This window comes from Schistocerca cancellata, chromosome 4 (genome assembly GCF_023864275.1).
Source record: "Schistocerca cancellata isolate TAMUIC-IGC-003103 chromosome 4, iqSchCanc2.1, whole genome shotgun sequence".
Classification (NCBI taxonomy): domain Eukaryota; kingdom Metazoa; phylum Arthropoda; class Insecta; order Orthoptera; family Acrididae; genus Schistocerca; species Schistocerca cancellata.
The window spans coordinates 229,827,132-229,851,605 of NC_064629.1; the positions used below are offsets into that span (position 1 = coordinate 229,827,132).

General features: G+C 42.9%; 1 protein-coding gene across 5 annotated transcripts in view; it reads left to right on the top strand.

The window, feature by feature from the left end:
- The window catches only part of LOC126183198 (ribosomal protein S6 kinase 2 beta), a 569,810-nt gene that overhangs the window by 181,302 nt on the left and 364,034 nt on the right, over positions 1 to 24,474 (top strand). The gene's annotated exons all lie outside the window — the stretch shown is intronic.

The window sequence follows — 24,474 nt, forward strand, 5'->3', positions numbered from 1 at the left end:
AACTTGAAAATTTGTGCTAGACCAGGATTCGAATCCAGATTGCTTTTCGTGAGCAGACGCTCGGCTAAGGTTTAAGGTGACTTGCTCACGCAAAATGGTATATCCGGATTCGACCATGGCGTAGCACAAATTTTAAATTGGTCTGACATTGATCACTTTGCAGGTTCAGCATTGCTGAGCAGTTGGCACAGATAGTCTTTTCTGTAACTGAAAAAAAGACATCATCTATGGAGAAAAAGTGGTTGATATAATATGTACTTCAGACCCCATCACAGAATCTGGTAAATGATCACCGGTTTTGGCCAAACATTACCGATTTCAGAACTATACGTCACAGGCGAACAAGGTATTCACTACAGGAAAGTCGAACCGACGCTCCATGGGCACCATCCTGAGCTTTTTCAGTATATTAGGCCACGACAAGAGCTCTGTGTGGTAGGATGCTGTCGTTTAACGAGGTGGAGTCTCGACCTAATACTGCAGATGAGTCAGAGATGGCATATCTGCAGAGCTGCACAATCCTAGTTACACGCAGTATTACATGGTGGACTGTGTGTACATTTAAAGCTGAGCGCGCGCGCCCACAGAGCTTCACCCGAAGGACTCCATTTGCGAGATTTTTGATTGCTCGTTGTGTGGTCGGGATTGTCTTCAAAACAGAATGTGCCCGCCGTCTCTCTTTCACCAGGAATAAGTGATTCGTCTGTTCCGGCCCCTAAGAAAGTTGTTGCCAATGTTACCTTAGTCTGCTAATGTATGTCGTACCATTCGTTCTATCTGTTAAAACTCCTATCAGTATTCTTTCTTGCATTCTGTTCAGGTGTGAAAACCACTTTCATTATTTGCGTTGGTTCCATCTTCCATTTTAAAATATTCAGCTCTCTGCTCACATCGTCAGTTACACATATATATCATTCTCGTGCAGCGTTTCACAGATTTCGGGAATCACATTTCCGATGCCCTTGTCTTAAGATATTTGGTATTTGTCGCCCATGTCTTAGAGCCGTACAGCAAAACTGGCACAACCATTACTTTATACAGTTTCACGTTCGTTTCATACTTCGTCTTCTTATGTGACGCTCCGTGCGTTGCTCCACATATAGCATGGTAATTATTCAGTTCGTGATATCAGGATTAATTCTGAATTTCGTATGTCATGTCACAGCTTAGTTATTAGGAACGAAATACTTAATAGGTCTATTGTTGGGATGTTGTAAATGAATGTTACTATCAGTTCAGCCCAAACATCCGTGGTAGCAGAAAACGTATTTCTCTATAATTCACTAAAATGGCGCGACTGTATGCACGCTAGTTACAGTCTACTTAACACTCGCCTGACAAGGCGGCACTATAATAGAAACCTGGCAACACAGTCAGAAATAAGCAGTAGCATTTATTGATAGGTCTTACTCAAAATTGTACTTAACTTTGGTAACAGTTTGATACATGCCACTTGATGGCACAATCAACTTTAAAGAACTTTGCTCTCTCTTGGCAGTCCATGATATTGTAACAATGAGTGAATGTACTACGCAGACACTTATAGTTGACTGTTTCTGTTGTTGCTCCGGAAGTAGCGCCTGCTAAATTGGAACTGTAGTCATCTGAACGGAACCCACGGAACTGCTCTGTAACGTAATTACGGGAAATGTTGCCACCGTAGGAACGGGTGAACTCCAGGAACTGGGAGTGTGTCCGCGGTGTGTCTACTTTTGTGCCTGTTGCTAACTAGTTAATGGACGTGGCGCGGAAGTAGAATGTAATTCCGATTAACGATCGCCATGTGGAGCCGTCCGCTCGGAACTGAGCAGGTGTAGGGTTGCCATCCGTCCCAGTATATCGGGACCGTCACCATTATGGCCCTTCGTGTCCCGACAACCCGAAAAGACCCAATTTTGTCCCCATTTTGCAAAATACTGTTCCGAGCTTGGCTCAAGTCCGGAAGTAACGCCACCTGTTAGCGTAACATGTAAATGCAGCCTCAGTTTTATTTATGCCAACAAGTCTACGTTGACAAGGTCATTTCACAGATAGCGTTGCGTGGCCAGTAATACGAAAGTGGAATTATGTAAGCTGCGCCACGCGGAAGAATCACGCAGCTCCCATTTGAATAGCGATCTGATAAGATGGTTCTTTCTAAACGTAGTACTGATGTCGGCCCAGTGGACTGATGAAGGGGAAAAAACCACTTCTGCCAGGGACTGTGGAATAAATCTTACAGTGCCAGTTTAACAACAACCTGACTTGCATGGAGTTCTCTAAGTACGTAAAAGAGAAAAGGACTTCCTGAAAAAGGTGAAATATTCCGAAAAATATATTGGACCAAGTACTTACGCAGCAACGAGTTCCACGTAATTGGGTTCTAAATAAAAAGTAATTACACTGAATAAACTTTTTACTTTATTTCTACACCCACATCTCAGTGTGTACCGATGAGGTCTTAGCTAGGTATGGCAAACCCTAATCAGGTGCCAGGCGAGTGTTTGCGCCCGTGAGCTGACGGCCTCTCGTGGTCTTGCTGTGTATTTATTGTGTGGGGTTATTTTTGTCAGAGCTGTGTAACTGCCTATAAAAGATATATTCTTGGTCCGTTGTGCAGAGATTTTCATCTTATTCTCACAGCAGATATGTTGAACATAATACAGGTCTCAAGGTCATCGTCAGGATGTTGAATAACAACTTAATCATTCTTTCTCAGTGCTTTCTTTCCTTTATTTTAATTCTTGGGCTTGCCCTGAGCTTTCATTCTCAAATTACATCATCTATGTAAATATTGAAAAGTGTAGGGATCAGCTATAGTCCTGATATCCTCCTTCCTTCACTTTTTCAGATGGTAGGTTCATGTTCTCAGTATCATTTGTGTGCCGTCCTATAAGATTTTTATGCCATCCACAAGACGGAGACGATGCCTGCTTAGTAGTAATAATGCCTCAGTTTGCTAGTTGAAATTGAAGTCATTTTTGAGGGGAATGATCTTCCAGTGGTTAGCGGCAGAGTATATGTTGGGGTACCAGCTTGTAAAATTTCCCACATGTTTCGAACAGTGAACAGTGACCCAAGTTGCTGGGCGTCTATGATGGATACCACGTAGATGAAGACTTCGGCGCATCTGCTCTGTCCCTTTCGGTGATTGCATTTAGACATACCTACTATCTGACAGTGGTATCCAATGGCATTTCTGCTGGCAAGTGGTGCCTTGTCGCAGTTCGACCATTGGTTATACCAGCTGTACTCCTTCCATCTCAAATTGCGTTATGTTTACCTCGAAAGGATACGACAGACCTCCTTTCCACACGCTTCCTCCGTACACATCCGCGCACATACAGGGTGTTACAAAAAGGTACGGCCAAACTTTCAGGAAACATTCCTCACACACAAATGAAGAAAATATGTTATGTGGACATGTGTCCGGAAACGCTTAATTTCCATGTTAGAGCTCATTTTAGTTTCATTCCAACGTGATCAAATTGTAAATTTTCACAGTCAACATGTGCGGGCTGACGAGAATCGGCACGCAATTGTGTAATCACGTCATCAACACAGATTTTCTGTGAACGTTTGGGCAGCCATTGTTGGTGATGTCTTGATTAGGCCCCATGTTCTTCCACCTACGCTCAATGGAGCACGTTATCATGATTTCATACGGGATACTCTACCTGTGCTGCTAGAACATGTGCCTTTACAAGTACGACACAACATGTGCTTCATGCACGATGGAGCTCCTACACATTTCAGTCGAAGTGTTCGTACGCTTCTCAACAACAGATTCGGTGACAGATGGATTGGTAGAGGCGGACCAATTCCATGGCCTCCACGCTCTCCTGACCTCAACCCTCTTGACTTTCATTTATGGGGGCATTTGAAAGCTCTTGTCTACGCAACCCCGGTACCAAATGTAGAGAGTCTTCGTGCTCGTATTGTGGACGGCTGTGATACAATACGCCATTCTCCAGGGCTGCATCAGCGCATCAGGGATTCCATGCGACGGAGGGTGGATGCATGTATCCTCGCTAACGGAGGACATTTTGAACATTTCATGTAACAAAGTGTTTGAAGTCACGCTGGTACGTTCTGTTGCTGTGTTTCCATTTCATGATTGATGTGATTTGAAGAGAAGTAATAAAATGAGCTCTAACATGGAAAGTAAGCGTTTCCGGACATGTCCACATAACATATTTTCTTTCTTTTTGTGTGAGGAATGTTTTCTGAAAGTTTGGCCGTATCTTTTTGTAATACCCTGTATATGTAGAGGCTCTGCGTCATTGTTGTACGTAAACTTTTCACAATTTTGTGCAGTTGAGTATGCACGCGGAAATAGGATTTCTGTTTATTATGTGAGGAACTGAATCTAGCGCACACATATTTGTATCACTTTACACCCATCTTTAATTCGTGTAGTACATATACACTCATGTTGAGAAGAAACAAAACACCTTGAACAACTAGAGATAAGACGTTCATATTAACAGGACATGTACAATAGTGTGTTCTATCGAAATGATTATCATTTGAACCATGTCGGCCCGTCGGTTCAAGGTCAACACCACCTACCGGTGTGGCTGCGCCTCTCATTGTCGCTATAAACCAAAGGTAATGGATCAGTGTGACTTGAGCAGACGTGCGGGTTGCATCGCAGACACATTCGCGAGCCGTACTGTCAAATCAGGGAGTTTGAAAGAGGGCGCATTATTGGCATGAGAGAATGTGATACAGCCATCCGGGAAATCGCTGCTCGTGTGGGGCAAAGTGTTTTGGCAGTGCCAATGGGTGTCTCCCGGAAGGCCGTAGAACACGACGAGGTGGGTCAGGTCGCACCACCCAGACCACCCCCGAGAAGATCGACAGCTCATCCGAATGGCATTGCAGGACTGATCTGCATCCTCCTCGGCTCTGGCGCAACAGTAGAACGGTCTAACACATCATACGCTATCAGTGGTGGCAGTCCGTCGCCGTTTGTTACGACAAGCGTTACGTGCGTGTCGTCCACTTTTCCGCCTACCTTTGACGAATGTGCAGAACTATGCTAGACGGCAATGGTTTGTGGAATGACGTCACTGATATCAACAATGGTATCAGATGGTGTTTCCGAACGAATCCAGGTTCTATTTGTTTTAAAATGATGGCCGCGTTTTGGTCCGCCGCAGGCACGGGGGGCGTCATCACAGAGACTGCATTCGCACAAGACATGCAACCCCAAGTCAAGGCCATATGGTGTGGGATGCTGTTGGGTACAACTACAAACCATAGTTGGTGCGTGTCCAGGACACAGTGACCTATGTGAATGCAATCCTGCGAACCATAGCCATACCCTTCCTGCACAACATCTTAGACGCCATTTTTCAGCAGGCAATGCACAGCCACATGTTGTTGCAGAAACACGGGGAGGGTAAGAGGGTGCAGGTGGCGAGGAATGAGGTGACTCCATCCAGAAGGCAGCCGGAGGACTCTAGGATATTACGGAATGTGAGATACACCCTTTGCATCGTATCACCGTTTCCTCACCTTCCATTACAACAAAACAAAGCGGATACGTTGTTAAAATCTAAAGGATGAACCCTCACCAAAGAAGACGAAGCAAATATTCGGGAACTCTAACCAAGAACAGCTGACAACATGATTAACTCAGAAGCAGATATCCTCGGGATAGTGAATTAACTCAAAATCAGTTAACAGAAGCCAGTCTTCTCGAAGTTACATATGCTCGAGTGCGCTTGCAATAAATTCCTTAGTCATGGACCTCTTACATGGTGTTTGGAAAGTGAGTTATTTTGACGGCAAGCGATTATTTTTGCCAGTGGAACTTGCAGTCGTGTTTGGCTAAGCTCAGATTCCCATGGGGTAAATTCTCCTAGTGTGTTTATTGCTCATTAATTTACTGTTTTTCCTCTCATGTAGATGTGTCTTTTTGGTGTCACAGGATGTCAGCATTTTACCCTGGCACGACAGATCACCGGACTTATCGCCAATCGAAAATGTATTTGATATGTTGAAACAATGGGTGCAGCGCTGTGAGCAAACCAGGTGAATGCAGCGTGAATGGAGGCCATTCGCGTCTTACAAGCGTCGATGCCATCGCGCAAGGAACGTGTTACCATGGCCCATGGCTGATCCTGTGCCTGCTATGCAACAGGATACATGTTGAACCGAGGTGACTGAAATGCTAATACTTTCTGGCGAACTGCTAATCAATGTACATGTCCTGTGAATGACGATGAGCTTACATCTTCAACAATACAGTGTTTTTGTCGGCTGCATTTTGAACGCTCCAGCTGCCTTTTATTCTGACGTGTTGCTCATTTTTTCGCATTTATCTGCATAGCGCCTACCATTTTAGCTTCCTTGCAGCGCAACATTGGCCATGTGACAGACTTCTCTTCCTCTATTTCCGTAGAACTGAATTAACTGTTAGGACTTCAGCGTGGTCAGAGTGTATATGACAGTGAGAAACACGCTTTTAATTTAATTTTGTCTCTTCTACACGTATATGTAGAGTTCCGAATCGCATACGAGAGTTTGCAAATGGCTCTGAGCACTATGGGACTTAACATCTGAGGTCATCAGTCCCCTAGAACTTAGAACTACTTAAACCTAACTAACCTAAGGATATCACACACATCCATGCCCGAGGCAGGATTCGAATCTGCGACCGTAGCGGTCGCGCGGTTCCAGACTGAATGCCTAGAACCGCTCGGCCACTCCGGCCGGCAGAGAGTTTGAGTTTCAGTTACATCCTGAAATAGTGCTTCACTTTTAAGAAATCATTTTACAGCAGACACGTTTCGCTTTTATTTATAAAGTATCTTCTGTGCTCAAATGAAATTTCCAAGAATTTTGGGACGTACTTAAGTAACTTTCAATTTCCTCTTTATCAGTACATGTAACTTTTTGATGTATTCAGAGTATGGTATTATGAAGGTATTGACCTCACTTAGTTCAGTGTGGCTAGGGCCTCCCGTCGAGTAGACCGTTCGCCGGGTGCAAGTTTTTCGATATGACGCCACTTCGGCGACTTGCGCGTCGATGGGGATGAAATGATGATGATTAGGACAACACAACAAACAGTCCCTAAGCGGAGAAAATCTCCGACCCAGCCAGGAATCGAATCCGGGCCCTTAGGATTGTCGCGCTGATCACTCAGCTACCGGGGGGCGGACACTTAGTTTAGTTTTACATCATGACTTTGATTACCGCCCATCCTCTCACTCTGAAATTTAATGTAGTAAGATTTGGGGACGTTAGTACGCAGTAAATCAGATTACAGTGGTCAGAAAATTGTTTGTATAAGATTACTTTGAATGAATTCTCACTTCACTGCTAAAATGTACTGGGGGATCTCTCACGCTAAAAAGGTCATGGTAATTCTTTACAGACAAGAGATCAAAATGAAAAAGTTAATATGTTGATGGAAGATCGTTGTACAGAATAAGAACGTATTGAACGCGGATTCGACAAGACCTATCTAAAAGTAACTGTTTGTCGATCACGCCTCACCGTATATTTATTAAAATACCCAGTGACGAGAGTGAGTGTTTACAGTGGCACGTAGATTTTCCTTGGACAGCAGTGAAAGTAGCCGAAGCTATTTATAGTGAAAGTGATTCTTCTGTGAATCATACAGTAGGGATTAACCGGCGATTAACAGTACATCTGCATCCCCGGGAATGAGCTGTTGAAGAGAAAGATAAGAACAGTACTGGCGCAATTTTTTATGCATTTCGGTGATGTGTGTTGAAAGTCTTCGTATGCTTGACACAGGACAAAATTCCACCGAATGAAGAATCTTGAATTGCATCTCCTGTGTGAGTACAACAGATAAGTTTAATGGAAACTGAACCAAGCTGCAGCTCTGCTTGGTATGTTAAATAAAATGTTGTAGTGGCATACACAGTTGAGACACGCCTGAGGCACTGACGGCGCATTGCCATAGCGAGTTAAAAGTCCGAATTTGAACTAGACACTGAAGGGCTGAGAACACGAGGCGTCGCTGTGAGAGAGGAGTCTAGAATATTTACTTCGTGCAACGTCGTAAGGTGTAAAGGCTCACTGCTCATAAACTGCGGTGTATTCTGTCATAAACCACCGCCGGAGACTAAGCCGCTAGTGACCTACAAGCGCCTGTTGTAGCTGTTTATTATGGGAATGTTGCGCTGTCGCTGTCTTTTTACAGGCAGGACACATGGGTCGCTGACGGCGAGATATTTGTCTTCGGCTGGTTTATTTTCTGTAAGGGATTGTTCCGCTACATAGAAGGTCCAAACTGTGAGAGAGCTAGTACGAGAATTGAGAGACGTTGTTCAGTGAAGTTCGTCTGTTTCATTTAGTATTAATGCTGTTGAATCATGTATGACTTGTTACCATAATAGGAAACCATTCTTTTAATTTAAATTTCTACTGGGCATTTTAATTGCCACGTTTCCACGTTTTGAATATGTCTGTTGATAGATCAGATATTCTGATACTGATTCCTTTTTCATCAAATGGTGCGTTGGAAACTGGTGGAACAGCACTTTTTGATACGTTGCGTCGCGTGCGCGTGATGTAAGCAGCTTATTTTCCTCGTGTTATGATTCAGCAGCTGTTTCCTGTGTAGCAGTTCCCCGTTTCCACATTAATAGTTAACGTATTGTCTTGTAAACAATTCGTGTTTTTACTCAGTTGTCTCAGCCACGGAGTTCTCTGAATTACTAACAAAATTTTAATGTGAAACAGACGTGGTCTCTGGCGTTCCTGTAGAGAAGGAAATATGTTCGTAGGAACCTTCATTTCTGGTGAAAAACTCCGGTACGTATAGAAGAAGGTTTGGGTGCTAGTATTCACTCACAGTAAACCTAACTTCCGTGGAGTGAACATCTGTGCCACTTTCTCTGCATTAAACTAAAGCAACAGCGTGTTACTTGTTTGTCAATACACCAACCGATTTCATCTTTGACAGATTTGACTCACCTAGGCTACTTTCCTTTCTCGAATTCATCTGTGATTTACCACTGACTGATGATGTTGACTAAATTGCGTGGAGTCGTTCGAAGAAGAGTTGAAAATGCATTTTGAATCAAAAATTTGCGCATTGTTGCACTGAAACTTGCAGTGATTTTGCTGTGTGGATATACGGGTATAGTATTCTGTTTTCATTGTAAAAAATCTCATTCCTTACTTCAAGTTTCTCCCACTGTCAACGAAGCATTTCCATGCTTTCTGCCTCGAACAGCGAAGCGAATGCGTTCGTAGACTTAATATTCTGGAACATATTCGGGATTACTACTCATTCCTTTAATGCTTGTAATATACACGCTAAGAGTGAAATGATACGTACCCAATATCGCGTACAATGAATTCTGCTCTCTCTCTCTCCCCCCCCCCCCCCTCTCTCTTTTTTACAAAAGTGCTGAGGCTCGACAGGGTATACCCGAGGGAGGTACCACAGCGGCTAGGGAAATGGACCAGTTTTCTGGAGGGATGGGATTGGATTGTTTGGGGGAAGAGACCAAACAGCGAGGTCATCCGTCTCATCGAATTAGGGAAGGATGGGGAAGGAAGTCGGCCGTGCCCTTTCAAAGGAACCATCCCAGCATTTGCCTGGAGAGATTTAGGGAAATCACGGAAAACCTAAATCAGGATGGCCGGACGCGGAATTGAACCGTCGTCCCCAAAATGCGAGGGAGGGACGGGGTTAAAATTCTCCACTAGCTATCCCGATTCATGCTTCCCACTGTTTTGTCTAAATCATTTTACAGAATGGCAACTTCGATCTTTAACAAGGCCCACAACCTAGAGACAAAAAAATCAGGTGGCCAGTGACTTGCCTTTGCGACGTGAGCAAAATGCTAAACTCCTTTCCATAGGCTCAACAACTGTAACGAGAAAAGTTACGCAGAAATATAGATCAGTGCCGTTTCATTAGTTCCGTGTGATCGGATTGAGATCAGGCAGCACATCGATTAGAACTCGCCACTCCATCAGACTCCAGGCCTTGTGACATGGTGCATTGTCTTGAAAAATGCCGCTGCCGTCTGGATACACGAACGTCGTGATGGGGTATACGTTCTCTGCACCCATTATACGGTACTCCCTGGCCGTCACGGTGCCTTGCACGAGCTCCACTGGACGCATGGATGCCCACGTGAGTGTCCTCACTTGTCAGAACATAATGGAGCCGCCTTCAACTTGTCTCTGTCCCGCAGTACAGGTGTCAGGAAGCTGTTCCCCTGGAAGACGACTGAATCGCGCAGTCCCACTCGCATTATAAATAACGTATTCATGAGACCATGCAACGCTCTGCCACTGCACCAACGTCCATTGGCGATGGTCAGGTGCCCAATACAGTCGTAGTTGCCGATTTCGTGGTGTTAACATTGTCACATGCACGGGTCGTCAGCTGCGGAGGCCAATTGGTAGTTCTCTGTGCACTGTGTATTCACACGCACTTGTACTCTGCCCAGCATTAAAGTCTGATGTTAATTACGCCACCTTTCCTGTTTTACCAGTTTGCCCAGCCTACGACGTCCGACATCTGTAATGATGAGTGACCGTCCTATCCCATGACGTCTGGACGTGGTTTCACCTTGGTTTCGCCACGTGTTGAAGATACCACAGCACTCATCAAGCATCCGAAATGTTCAGTTTTCGAAATGCTCGTGGCGATCCTCTGGGCCCTCACAGTCTGCCCTCGGTCAAACTCAGATAGATGGCGCTCTTTCCCCATTCTGCACACGGACAGCATCCTCACTATGTGCACCGTGAATGTGTCTGACTAGCAGTCATTTCTCGCCGGGTGACACTACTATCGCCTGGACTGGTTTATATCGTTAGTATGTCGGCGATCATAATGTTCTGGCTGATCGGTGTAATTATACGGTTTGACTGCGGAAGGGGCAGAGATCCACGCTTCGACATACGTACTGCAATGTTAACCCCTCGGTAAGTAGGTCATTGGGCGTAGAGCTTGGACAGGTGAATCGTGACGTTAGAAGTGTCGGGTCCGATCTCAGAGGGGTGGTTAGTGTTCCACTCTTAGTCCCGAAGGCGTCAGTGAAACAGCGGTATCTGTGATAACATTTCATAACGTGACTGCTACAATGACTGTTGTAGTCTCGGCGCGCAAGTAATGAACCGGGCTGCTCGCTCAGGCGTCGGCGAAGATTACAGTCACAGCAGTCTGGCAGCTGACGTAGCTTGCGGCAGGTCAGGCACACTACGTACACTATGGCGACGCGGGGTGCGTTAGCGAGAGCCAACAAGGCGGTTGTAGATACGATGGACCTCAGCATTCTCGAAGATGGACGCGCCTTTCCGCCTGTAACCACAGCAATTTCGGGTGTGGTAGTTGTGAAGGCGGAAGCCCAAGGGTCCTTCAGTATACGCGGCGTATAGCCAGGAATATGGTACACGCACAGCCTGGGAGGTGGCTCTCGGATGCCCACCAAGCAACCAAAATATGGCAGCTTGCAGTCAATCGGTTTGGCGCTTCACCAGTCCCGGTAGGTCCGCATCTTCGATCAGTCACAGCGGTGACCGGTTGCTAGCAGCAGCATGAAGTGGTGAAGTCCAACTGCAGCTGCCAGGCTGCAGTCCTATAGCTGGACACTTCAGTCATGCAGCAAGCAGCGCAACACCGTTCGTCATCAGAGTCCTTCATTCCATAGGGATCGCTGATGCAGGGAGAATGACCAGACACTGAGGACGAGATGGCTGAAACAGGGTTATTTAAAGCCAGACATGACGTCATTATAGCAGGTAATGCGGCCATTTGCCCTCGTTTAATCAGTGGTATCACCGGTCCTGTCCGCACGGTGGTGTTGCAGTTATGGTTTTCCCTGCCTCTGCATTTCACATCAGTACTAGAAGGCCGTGGAGCGTCGGAGCTCGGATGTTGCACGCTATTACTCCGTATGGTAGAGTTTGCAGAGCGACGTTCTGTCTGCTGTCATACTGCACCATGCACGCTCCTTGCTATGCCTCTGCTCTGTGTGTGCCATTGTGGTAACAGTGCCGCCGAGCATTTGCCATATTTGCACTCTTCGCGAGCTCAAGATTATGATTGTGACACACAATCTAAGTAGAACTGTGTTCCTTTACCGTCAATGTCGAGCCATAGCTTCGAAAATTTGTTAGTGCACCCGGGAATAGGGCTGCTGTGCAACGACGTTGACGCGCAAAATACAAATATCACAAAATTGCATCTCTTCTTGCGGTGGTAATTAAAGTTTATCACGCAACACAAACATTGTCAAGCAAAAAATAGCTTTCACCATCCACCTTGCATCGTGGTTAGCCCCCAGGAGCGCAGGAAGATTCCCCACTACATGGTACTCCGCAAGAAGGCACCTAAACTCTTAAAATCATTATAATACTCTGTAGAGTGCTTTTATCGCAAAGAATCTCGAACAAAATCGAATAATCGAGAAACATCGAAATGATCCAGTAGTTCATTGACTTTTCCGTATCGAATTCCAGTGTATTATTGGTTAACGCCGATGCCAGAGCGTTCTGAATTTTTATAAGGATTGTGATACTCGGACCTGTGCTTCTGCAACCCATGTTTTCCTCAAAAACAATTTGTGAATGATTTAATAAAGCAATGGAAACTCCAGGTAGGAATAAAATAATGTAGGAAAAGATAGATTGCCACTTACCGTAAAGATGACACGTTAAGTTGAAGACAGGCGCAATTAAGACACTTAGACATAAGCTTTCGGCCACAGCTTTCTTCCGAAATAGAGAATACACACCATTCATGCACACAAGCAAGCACGCCTTAAGCACACACGACCGCCAACTCCGACAGTCCGGACGAAAGCCCACGTGTGTGTATTAATTGCACCTGTCCGCAGCTTAACGTGTCATTTTTGTGAATGATTTCTTCTGTGATGCCTGCAAGGTATGTGCAAGTGTTTTTTTCTACAAGATTTTTTATTACAACACATGACCTCTAAAACTTCCAGTCTTCGATGTTCTGTTTTAGCATTGGATTGAAGCTCCAATTTTGGGAGTGTTTCGAACACAGCAGCAGCCTACTTTCTTCCAGGCACTCCGAGAAACTGGATTAAAACAAATGTCGGTTGCAGTAATATTTTATTAATGACCGCTTTCGACTTCATGTAAAAGTGATCTTCAGAAAATGCAGTTTACGATCGTGTTGCCGCGTGATCATCCGAGGAGCCGGTTGCAGCAGCCGGATGGTGCTCATTTCATGAAGATGACTTCTACATGAAGTCGAAACCGGTCATTAATAAAATACTACGGCGATCTAGACTGTTGTTTTAACCCAGCTGTAACAATAGATCGCTGTCAGCCCTTTGGAACATGTTGTCCAAATGTTTGATGCTCCAAGAAATTGTTCCCTGCCACAATTTGAAAGAATCACAGTGTTTTTTCTACTGTATCGTTACTTGGTGCTGTTGGTGCTAATCGAGCCTCCCAATCGATCGTAGCAGCCTGCCATTTTTTATTCGTAAAATGGTTATTGATTTCAATAGCACTAGTCGCGGAATTTTTCTCGGGACTCGTGACTAGATCCCCAGTAGACTGCAAAGTGTTGATGTCTTGATCTACTACCTCGATTGTAGCAAGCAGGATGTGAACTGCTTCCTTGTCATTGATCGTACCTTTATCAGAGGCAGCTGAAAGCGTGGTAGTCATTATTGGTCGACACCCTCTTCTCTTTTTCACTTGCGGTGATCGATTATTTACGGTAGTCTTATCAGTCTTAAGTCCCTGGAGATTCCTCGAACTCAGGTAATTCGTATTCAACACCACTTGAACTTGACGCCACCAATTCAGTAAGTTGGTCTGAGAAAACTATATTAGAAAGATGTGAGCGATAGCGAGTTAAACGACCAAAATTTTACTCGATTATCAGCGTTGAATGAGTAGCCCAAGGGAAAATTACAGATCATATTTAAAAGTTCCAAGTAAGAACCACCCTAATGCCTCGCTGGAATGTCGGTTCCAAGCAACTGCTACCATAGCTGATTTGCGCAGGACATACCACTTATTGGGCGAAACGTAATTGTGAACTGTGATTGCAGCCCGGTGGGGAGGGATCATCGGACTACCACAAGCTGAGATCTGGAATCTGTTTAGGTGGCGCCTGTGTATTCTGAAATTGTAATACACGGCAATGAATACGTTCGAAGGGATCACGCCGCAGTCGGCGACTATAGACGCTCTGTTTTCGAACTGAGTCAGTCAGATTCTCTCTCTCTCTCTCTCTCTTTCTCTTAGGTCACTTCTGTGCAATACATCTTGAAATATCGTACGTCTGTTCATTGCTTTAGCCTCCGTTTAATTGTTTGCAAAGCTGTGCGGAATTTGTGTCATTTGTCTCTGAAGCACATAAACAAATCATCACCCGTGCTTCCGGATAAAGAACAGTAAGTAGCGCGTGGGTAATTTGTCTTTGTGGAAGATATCTTGTCACTCTGTTTCATTTAAAAGTAAGTGCTCATGTGTCGATTATAGTCAACTCATTTTATGTTAATCCATTTAGTAGATAAGACATCTACTGAATGTAACTAAGTGTCTCTGGTCCTGGTTGTCGGTGACGCATTTGTGAAGCAGAATGACCTTGTGGATACTTCCGAGCTTATTGCGGTATGAAGCGTATCACTTTCTACGCCGCTGGCGTACTGCTAAGAAACTTGAGTAGTTTTCTTAATGGTGAGTCTTGTCATTTGTTTCCTGCAGTTGTGAAATCAGATAACAATAGCTACGTCTGTAGTCGCCGACTGCGGCGTGATCCCTTCGAACATATTCATTGCCGTGTATTACAGTTTCAGAATACACAGGCGCCACCTAAACATAGATTCCGGCGCTCACTTTGTGGTAGTCCTGTTATCGGCTACGCATTATTCATTTTCGGCTCACTTTCGTCATATTGTCTTAACTAGGCGTGAATCATATCTTGAATCGCAAGGATAACTGTACTCGAAATGTGTCAGTTTTTCCACAGCATAAATAAAACTGCGTAGTAGCCGACTTCCAATGTGATATTTTACGTTTTTGTAGAAAAGTCCTGAATTTTTAAAAAATTCATCAAAGGTCTGCAGATCCACATGTCGATTTAGTATTATTGTTCGCCCTGCAGAATAATTTTGCGAGAGGCAAAACCGAGCGCACGGCAGTTGGTTTATCCATGGCAGCGTGCTCATTTGCGCAGCGTCGCCGGATAACGTAAACCTCGTTTACTACCGGCGAGACCACTTTTTTTTTATCCACGTCGCAAACGAAAGAGCTCAGCTGCCAAAAGAACGTTTAAATTGCTTCAGACGTAATCACAAAAAGAGACGCCTGCATCAAGAAGGAAATAAAGTGCGGAATTTCGGAACAAATTCACACGAGAGGTGTCTGTTGTATGTGCAATAACAAACTGTAAGCGAAAAAATACAAAGCTCCCAACTGGATGAGAACAGTCCACACAATACAGTAAGCGGCTGCAGTGCATACCACAAACGAAACGTTTTTATACTCAATTTTCCGAACGAAGAAACAACACTTCCGTTCGGAGAAAAATCATTAAAGCAGGGAAAGGCTTCATTACGTTCATTGTCTAGGGTGTTAGAAAAATGTTCAGATCAGTTTCATTTTGACATTAAAATTAGTGCCTCGTTTTAATTAAAATAATTTCAGGTTAATATGGGGTTGAAATATCTTCCTTGGGAAATTTTTTTTATCAAGGTTACTGTATCACACAAATTGGATTTAGTTTCTCTCATTGTCTACGAGGCTGCGTGTTTCCAAAAATTGACGAACGTAAATGCTGTGAACATTTAATGCGTTATGGTTATCATTAAAGGGTTCATATTGTTCTGACTTGTTACGTATGGGCCGCAGGATAATGCTCGTTTATGATAAAGTTTCGAGTGGAGACGTCCGTATAAATCAAACTTGCTGGTACAGTTTCATTCACTGTGGTCTCTTCATAGCACTTAAAACTATTCTATGCACAACTGGGAAAATCAGGTAAAAAAGAAACCCCTTGTGATCTGTGGAGATAATATGAAAAATAGTTGTAGATTCGAGTGTTCAGGGAGGTATACATGATTAAGAAACTTTGAACTGTAACAGAACTTCGAACGAACACTCTAACAGAGATTGAATAGGTTAAGTCAGGTTCAAAGGGAAAAGTAGCACAGACTAAAAGAATCTGCTCAGTGCCGCTGTTTTGTACTAGATATTCGGGGAGGCAGTGTGACAGCAAGCCTCACAAATCCCAAAATTCTCGGGGATGATAAAAGTAAAGTGAATAGCGTTGTCGTATATGCAGGGTGGTCCATTGATAGTGACCGGGCCAAATATCTCACGAAATAAGCATCAAACGAAAAAACTACAAAGAACGAAACTCGTCTAGCTTTAAGGGGGAAACCAGATGGCGCTATAGTTGGCCCGCTAGATGGCGCTGCCATAGGTCAAACAGATATCAGCTGCGTTTTTTAAAATAGGAACCCCTATTTTTATTACATATTTGTGTAGTACGTCAAGAAATATGAATGTCTTAGTTGGACCACTTTTTTCGCTTTGTGACAGATGACGCTGTAATAGTCACAAACGTATAAGTACGTGGTATCACGTAACATTCCGCCAGTGCGGACGGTATTTACTTCGCCACACATTACCCGTGTTGAAATGGACCGTTTACCAATTGCGGAGAAGGTCGATATCTGGTTGATGTATGGCTATTGTGATCAAAATGGCCAACTGGCGTGTGCTATGTATGCTGCTCGGTATCCTGGACGACATCATCCAAGTGTCCGGACCGTTCGCCGGATAGTTCCTTTATTTAAGGAAACAGGAAGTGTTCAGTCACATGTGAAACGTCAACCACGACCTGCAACAAATGGTGATGCCCAAGTAGATGTTTAAGCTGCTGTCGCGGCTTATCCGCACGTCAGTAGCAGTGAAATTGCCCGAGAATCGGGACTCTCAAAAACGTCGGAGTTGAGAATGCTACATCAACATCGACTGCACCCGTACCATATTTCTATGCACCAGGAATAGCATGGCGACGACTTTGAACGTCGTGTACAGTTCTGCCACTGGGCACAAGAGAAATTACGAGACGATGACAGATTTTTGCACGCGTTCTATTTAGCGACGAAACGTCATTCACCAACAGCGGTAACTTAAACCGGCGTAATATGCGCTATTGGGCAACGGAAAATCCACGATGGCTGCGACAAGTGGAACATCAGCGACCTTGGCGGGTTAATGTATGGTGCGGCATTATGGGAGGAAGGATAATTGGTCCCCATTTTATCGATGGCAATCTAAATGGTGCAATGTATGCTGATTTCCTACGTAATGTTCTACCGCTGTAACTACAAGATGTTTCACTGCATGACAGAATGGCGATGTACTTCCAACATGATGGATGTCCGGCACATACCTCGCGTGCGGTTGAAGCGGTATTGAATAGCATATTTCATGGCAGGTGGATTGGTCGTCGGAGCACCATACCTCGGTCCGCACGTTCACCGGATCTGACGTCACTGGATTTCTTTCTGTGGGGAAAGTTGAAGGATATTTGCTATCGTGTTCCACCGACAACGCCTGACGACAATGCGCTGACGCATGTTAATGCATGTGCGGACATTACGGAAGGCGAACTACTCGCTGTTGAGAGGAATGTCGTTACACGTATTGCCAAATGCATTGATGTTGACGGACATCATTTTGAGCATTTATTGCATTAATGTGGTATTTACAGGTAATCACGCTGTAACAGCATGCGTTCTCAGAAATGATAAGTTCACGAAAGTACATGTATCACATTGGAACAACCGAAATAAAATGTTCAAACGTACCTACATTCTGTATTTTAATTTAAAAAAAAAATCCCTACCTGTTGCCAACCGTTCGTCTAAAAAGTGTGAGCCATATGTTTGTGACTATTACAGCGCCATCTATCACAAAACGAAAGAAGTGGTCCAACTAAAACATTGATCTTTCTGTACGTACTACACGAGTATTTAATAAAAAATGGGGGTTCCTATTTAAAAAAAACGCAGCTGATATCCGTTTGACCTATGGCAGCGCCATCTAGCGGGCCAACCATAGCGCCATCTGGTTTCCCTCTTCAAGCTAGACAAGTTTCGTTCTTTGTAGTTTTTTCGTTTGACGCTTATTTCGTGAGATATTTGGCCCAGTCACGATCAATGGACCACCCTGTATGTCTGAGACTTAGTGAGCACAAAATACAAGTTGATTCGTGCAAAGAAGAGAACAGCAACGGTCCACTGTCGATAATGCTTTTTATTTAAACAAAAAGCTCCATTATTGGTTTCGAACCCACAGGTTGATTTTCAGACGGCTGTTCACGATTATATTACACGAGCTGTTACACGCTGTTTCGCTCACATAACAGTAGTTTTGTTATGATAAGTGATGGTGAGTGAGCAAGCTAGTAAATTTATTAGATGTCTGTACATTATAGTGGTGTAGAGACGTATGTGTAAAAGAAGTATTCAGTGCCGGTAGGTAGATTCATAATGAACGTATTATTATTTTGGTGTATTTTGTAACGGAACATATTAAAGGCTTTACTGTACCGAAGTATGCGATACCCTCCAAATTCAACCAGTTTAACGAGTATTTATGATTATAGAAAAGTTATTGTGTATGTTAACAACGATTGCGTAACATGTCTCCATAAACAGTCAGCCCATTAAATTATACTGAACAACTAACCCACACAAAAGTTAATATCACTTGATCACTGATACAGCAAATGTCATCATGTAAAAACACTGAGTTCATCTTAAATAATTAATATGAAGTACGAAAAATAGTGTACAACTAAGGTATTTTGGATCTCCTTAAATAAAAATCACCCAGTGAAACCTATTTGTTCACTAGGAGCGGTTTCACTTAGTATTCACGAAATCAATCCTGTTTTAGACGAAAACCAATGTATTTCTTAATAATTCATGTTAATTACTTATTTATGCAAATTAGAGAAGTCAATTGACAAACTTCCAGAAAACGGACTTTTTGTAACAAAGAATTATTCTGTCAAGTCAACAAATCTGTCTGTCATTTTAATAACATGTTAAATTATGTCACTAGATGCAAATTAATAACTTTTCTGCACAAATTATGATAACAGATGTACATGTGACTTGTAAACTATATCTCTTTTTAGTAGTTCTTTGACAATGTTATAAATACGAGCAGCAAGAAGGGTCGAGAGGCAGTCGGAATGTCACTTTGGTACAGTGTGTTTGTGTGTTATTGTTTGAGGTGGATAAACAATGGAAAGAACATGTAAAGGAAGTTGTGTTGTGTCATAGTCTTTGGTGGACAGTGGAATTAAGATGGCCACCAGAGTAATAAATATTTGAAGTTTACATATTTGTTGGTTTCGTTCATTCTTTATCATCAAAAGCACATAAAAAACACGGGACCTCATGTTTTTAACCCTAGACAACCAGATTTAGAGCCAGCATCAACATCGAGACACAGCAGCGATCCAGCAAGCAGCAGTGATTACTACAATGCATTTTAATGGCGCCAACCTAACATCAAGTGCTAACAAGCTCCGTAAATGGGAGTGAAATAGTGCGATTATAGCAATTAGCAATATCTACGACCAGGCGACCATTACAATTTCGAATCTGAAAGCATGATTTTATTTTCTAATTATATTTAAAAATGCATCGATTCGTTACATTTGTGCAGAAGTAGAGTTCTTAGTGATTCCTCCGGCTCATCTACTACCAGATATGAGATTTTGGCACCAGAGCAACGCATACAAACAGTTTCTTCCTTCCATGTTAATGCGTTATGGTACCTACATTTTTTATCCATCCCCCATTATGACTAATTTATGATTAATGTAGTCAGTTAATAGATCATAATCAAATGCAAGCTCACCAAAAGCCTCCCACGTTCCACATGTGAAGGTACGACTGTTTGTCATACAGCCTTTGAATGACGCCATCGTTGGGAGTCTTCAAGCGCCTTGGAAGCTGTAAGAGACGGGTGACGCACAGCGTCTACAATGGGGCGTTCTTGTGACTTCTAGTGTCTCTGTAGTTGTTACCGACGCTTGACGTTCTGCATCCAAATTCCGGCGGACATGAGATAGCTCTGAGGTTTGTTGGATTCGAACTCTCTGAGAACAATACCCTGATCAAACTTAAGTTAGCCAGGCTTCCAATAGGAGTTTTAAATATGTTTGTCGGGCTTACCTTCCGATTTTATTGTTGGATCTCCGCCAAAACTCTTCAGCTATGCCAGGTGGTGTAGGAACGTAATATCATAAACCACGCACACAATAACATTGGATTTATATTGTCATGGAATAATTTATAGATACTAATGGTCGCCGACCATCGCGCTAGCGTTGTCTACATGCCACTTACGTGTATTATCATGTTCAAAAATGCCATCGGAATTGGCTCAGCGGTAGTCGTGAAAACGTAACACACAGAGTTACTTTCGCAACTAATAATACGGGTATTGGTATGGAGGCGTGGATTAAACACGTTGAGAATTGAATAAGCACGTTGAATCTTACTACGTAGAACATATCAACCAATAAAAACATTTTCACAAATATCATAATTCCAGAGTGAAAGAGTAAACAGCTTTCTCAAATTTTCCTTAATTTGCGTGATATTCATCTAATCAATAAATATCTTCTACTACACGCTTCGTGAAGTAGCCCATCATCTTCATCAGTGTTCAAGCTATTTCACTCCAAATTTAATAGATATCGGTTCAACGGTTTAGTCGTGGAAACGTAACAGACAGTTACTTTCGCGTTTATAATATTAGTGTGGAAGTATGGATTGGCATGGATTAAACACGCTGAGGATTGTATAAGAATTGTATTCTAGCTGTTAGCCACGGCTGCACTCGCGTATCAGTAAAACGAGATAAAATGTGCTTATGGCTTTATTGGCCGGGAGACCACGCCTGGGAGGTTCGGGACCTTGGTGCAAGTCTCTTTGACGCCACTACGGTGACTTGCACGTCGATGATGATAAAATGACGAGGACAACGCACATACCCAGTCGCTATCTGAAAAAAAACCGACCCGGTCGGGAGCTGAACCCGGGACCCCATGATCGGGAAATAGCAACGTTAACAGCATGACCACGAGATGTTGATGCAAATTTAACTGCAACAATGAATTTATAAAAAGACGCATGACGCTTAGCGGCTAAAATGTGACGGCTTTGTGACTGATACACTATGGAACTACTGGTATTAAACACAGAGGACTATATAAACATCGTATTAATTACATTGAATTGTATTGTATTGAACATACCAAAAAATAAAAGCATTTTCACAAATATGTTACGGTGCGAAAGTCAAAGAGTAAACAGCTTTTTCAAAGAGTAATTATTGTTCCATATTTCGCGTTATATTCTTCAGATCAATAAATGTGTTACACTAGACACTTTCTAAAGTAGCGTATGTTCTTCCTCAGTGTTCCAGCTATCTAAATGCCAGATTTTATAAAAATCGGATCAGCGCTTTAGTCGTTACAGCGTAACAGAGCTACTTTCGGATTTATAATATTAGTATGGATATGTTGTTGTTATTTACATTAGTTGTTGGAAAAGAACAGCCAACTACTAATGTAAAGAGCAACAAATGTAATATAAAAGTGAACAGCGGTCTGAAGATACACCTTAGTTTCGAAACCAGTTACGTCGCTATTTTTGTAAATAAATTGCATTATCAACAGTGGTTGGTTGTTGTTTTTCTTCTGTGCAAGAATAAACCTGTAAAAAAAATTTATTGTTGGCTTCTAGAACCTGTCAGTTTCCTAGTACGCCACTTATACCGTTCTTAAGGAAGCATTTATTTTGTAGTTTCTCGTCCACCCCCCTCCCTATAAAAGAGAAATAGTATATTTGGTACAGCATTTGGAATGTGCACATATAATATATGCAACTGTAGAAGTGGATTTGTGAAATACCAAGGCTGTCGTTTCACTTCAGGATAACGCGAAATGTCGTTTTGCTAAACTCGTATTTCATGCCGTAATCCGACTTAGTTAATGTGTACGAATATAGCAGACAGATTACTCAGGTTTTCTACACCTGAAATACCACTTCTTCAGTTCAGTAAATAATTATCTGCTGGGACCACAGCGCAGAACCTTCCGCCATGTGAACCAAATCATCGTAGATGTTTTCGCTACACGTTCCGCTGGCTTTTCGCTTTGGGAAGCACAATCTGTCGAAGGCAGGAGATATCTTTCTTGCTGCTATTGTGAAATGTTTGTGACGTTTCATTTGTTAGGTAGATCTGACTTCGTTATCGTGTTTACTTCCGGCGTGCTACCGATGTGGCTGTTTTGTGGAAGTCTTGCCTTGGGTTAGTCATTACGCCTGCAGTTTCTTTGCCCTATGAGTGCACGGTAATGCCGTGCTATTTCTCGCCCTTCGTTGGAAAAAGTGGATTTTTGTGATGGATACATATCTCAAAAATAGCGCTGTTGCCCTCCAGAAATTTTTCGGTTACGGGATGTCGTGTTGGCTGTTGATGGCGCATTGTGTATTAATGCAGCACTTCAGTCGTGTTGTGTTGTTCAAGATGTGAAAATTAGGGTCACGCAACTGATATGATCTCGATGCGGCAGGTCAAATAGGAGTGCGTGTGTGTGTGTGTGTGTGTGTGTGTGTGTGTGTGTGTGTGTGTTAGTGTGTGTTTAGCTGGTCTTACACATTACCTGGCGCTGAGACCTACATTCTTCATTTATTACTGTCTCTACCGTATTGACTATTGACACACACACACACACAGTGTAACCAGTTTTTATGGTCACCTCGTCCGCAGCTCGTGGTCGTGCGGTAGCGTTCTCGCTTCCCGCGCCCGGGTTCCCGGGTTCGATTCCTGGCGGGGTCACTGATTTTCTCTGCCTCGTGATGACTGAGTGTTGTGTGATGTCCTTAAGTTAGTTAGGTTTAAGTAGTTCTAAGTTCTAGGGGACTGATTACCATAGATATTAAGTCCCATAGTGCTCAGAGCCATTTGAACCGTTTATGGTTACCTCAAATAAATGGCACTCATAAATTTTGAGAATTTGGGTCTGTGCGCTCGTCTTCGGTTGTCTCGTAGGGCGCTTTATCCATACACCATATACTACGGGTCCTGCACCACATCGTCTATTGTCTGTGGGTGGGGTGGGGGAACTAACCTTCCAAAAATTTCGAATTGAAAGTAATAATGCTGTGTGAAATTGTATGCCAATTATTTCGTAGTATTTTTAAAGCGTTGGAAATAAGATTATTGACGAAAAACTGTGTGTATTTTCAAACATTTGAAGAACATTCTCTATGGGTTGCTGTATTTTATTACCAACTTAAATCACAATATTAAAGTTTTTGCTCCACGTTTTCAACAAAGTTAGCCAACTGGGTGTCGCGTGTGGCGCAGAACTGTGTTGTGCGTTGCGAAATTTTGTCGTATCCAGATTTGTCAATTTTGTAAAGTTATTATAAGACGCATTTTAATTTCTAACGTGAGTTGAGATTAAAAAAACAAGTCAGTCTGTACAAGTCAGTGGCTGCAACTGCAGGCAGATATCAGTTCTGCTTGCGAATAGTTGGAGCAGTGGTACATATCTCGAGCAATAGTTATTCTACTCTTCACACTTCATGAAAATGTGGGCAAGAACACGGTACTCATTTCTGCAGTTTCACAGTAAACATGTTCCAAGTAGATGCTTGTTCAAACGTTTTATTTCACTTTCATGATGGAGAGAGTTTCAGTCTTCAGTAGATATTTCTCGTTGATTTGTGATTGGAGGTGTGATTAGTTGTCCTAGTATCAGGAGATCTTTGTTCTCTTCTTAATTTTGTCACTCCGTAGCAAAGAGAGAAGTTAGCCAATTACTCTTTTTCCTTGCCCCATTTTATTTGTGATGTCATTCGTGCTTCTTCCATTTATTGTGAAAGTGACGCCCAAGTATTTAAATGTACTGACATAGTTAATTTTACAGAATCCTACGTCTAAATCTTGTCATCTTCACTATCATGTGTTTTGTGTAATTGTCGGACCCCATTTTGATACAGTTCGTGCAGTTACCTCAACATGTAACTGTAGGCGTGTTCGAATCCCGCTATCAGGATATGGTCATCGACGAAGAGCAAAGTATACAGTTTTCCATACAGAGAATTCTTGAGAAATTTTGTTACCTTCTTCAACAAAACTTTTGCAACTCTCTGTTTTAACAAGAAATAATACTGCAGTCAAATTGTGTTTCTACCAGGTAAGTTTTGGGATAGTTTGATTTCGTGCAGTCTATACTTCTTTTTCGCGCTGAATTCGAATCTGAAGTTTGCTAACAAAACTTCTTGACGCAGCATTGGAAACAATACAAAAAGGTAAAAATCTCATGTTTGGCGGTGTTTGCTAATAACTCGAAAAGTATCAACTTTTCGTAAAGAAAATACTCATACAAAGTGAAAGAACATACAAAGTGAAAGTACATACAATTTTACTGTCCAGGTGTATTCT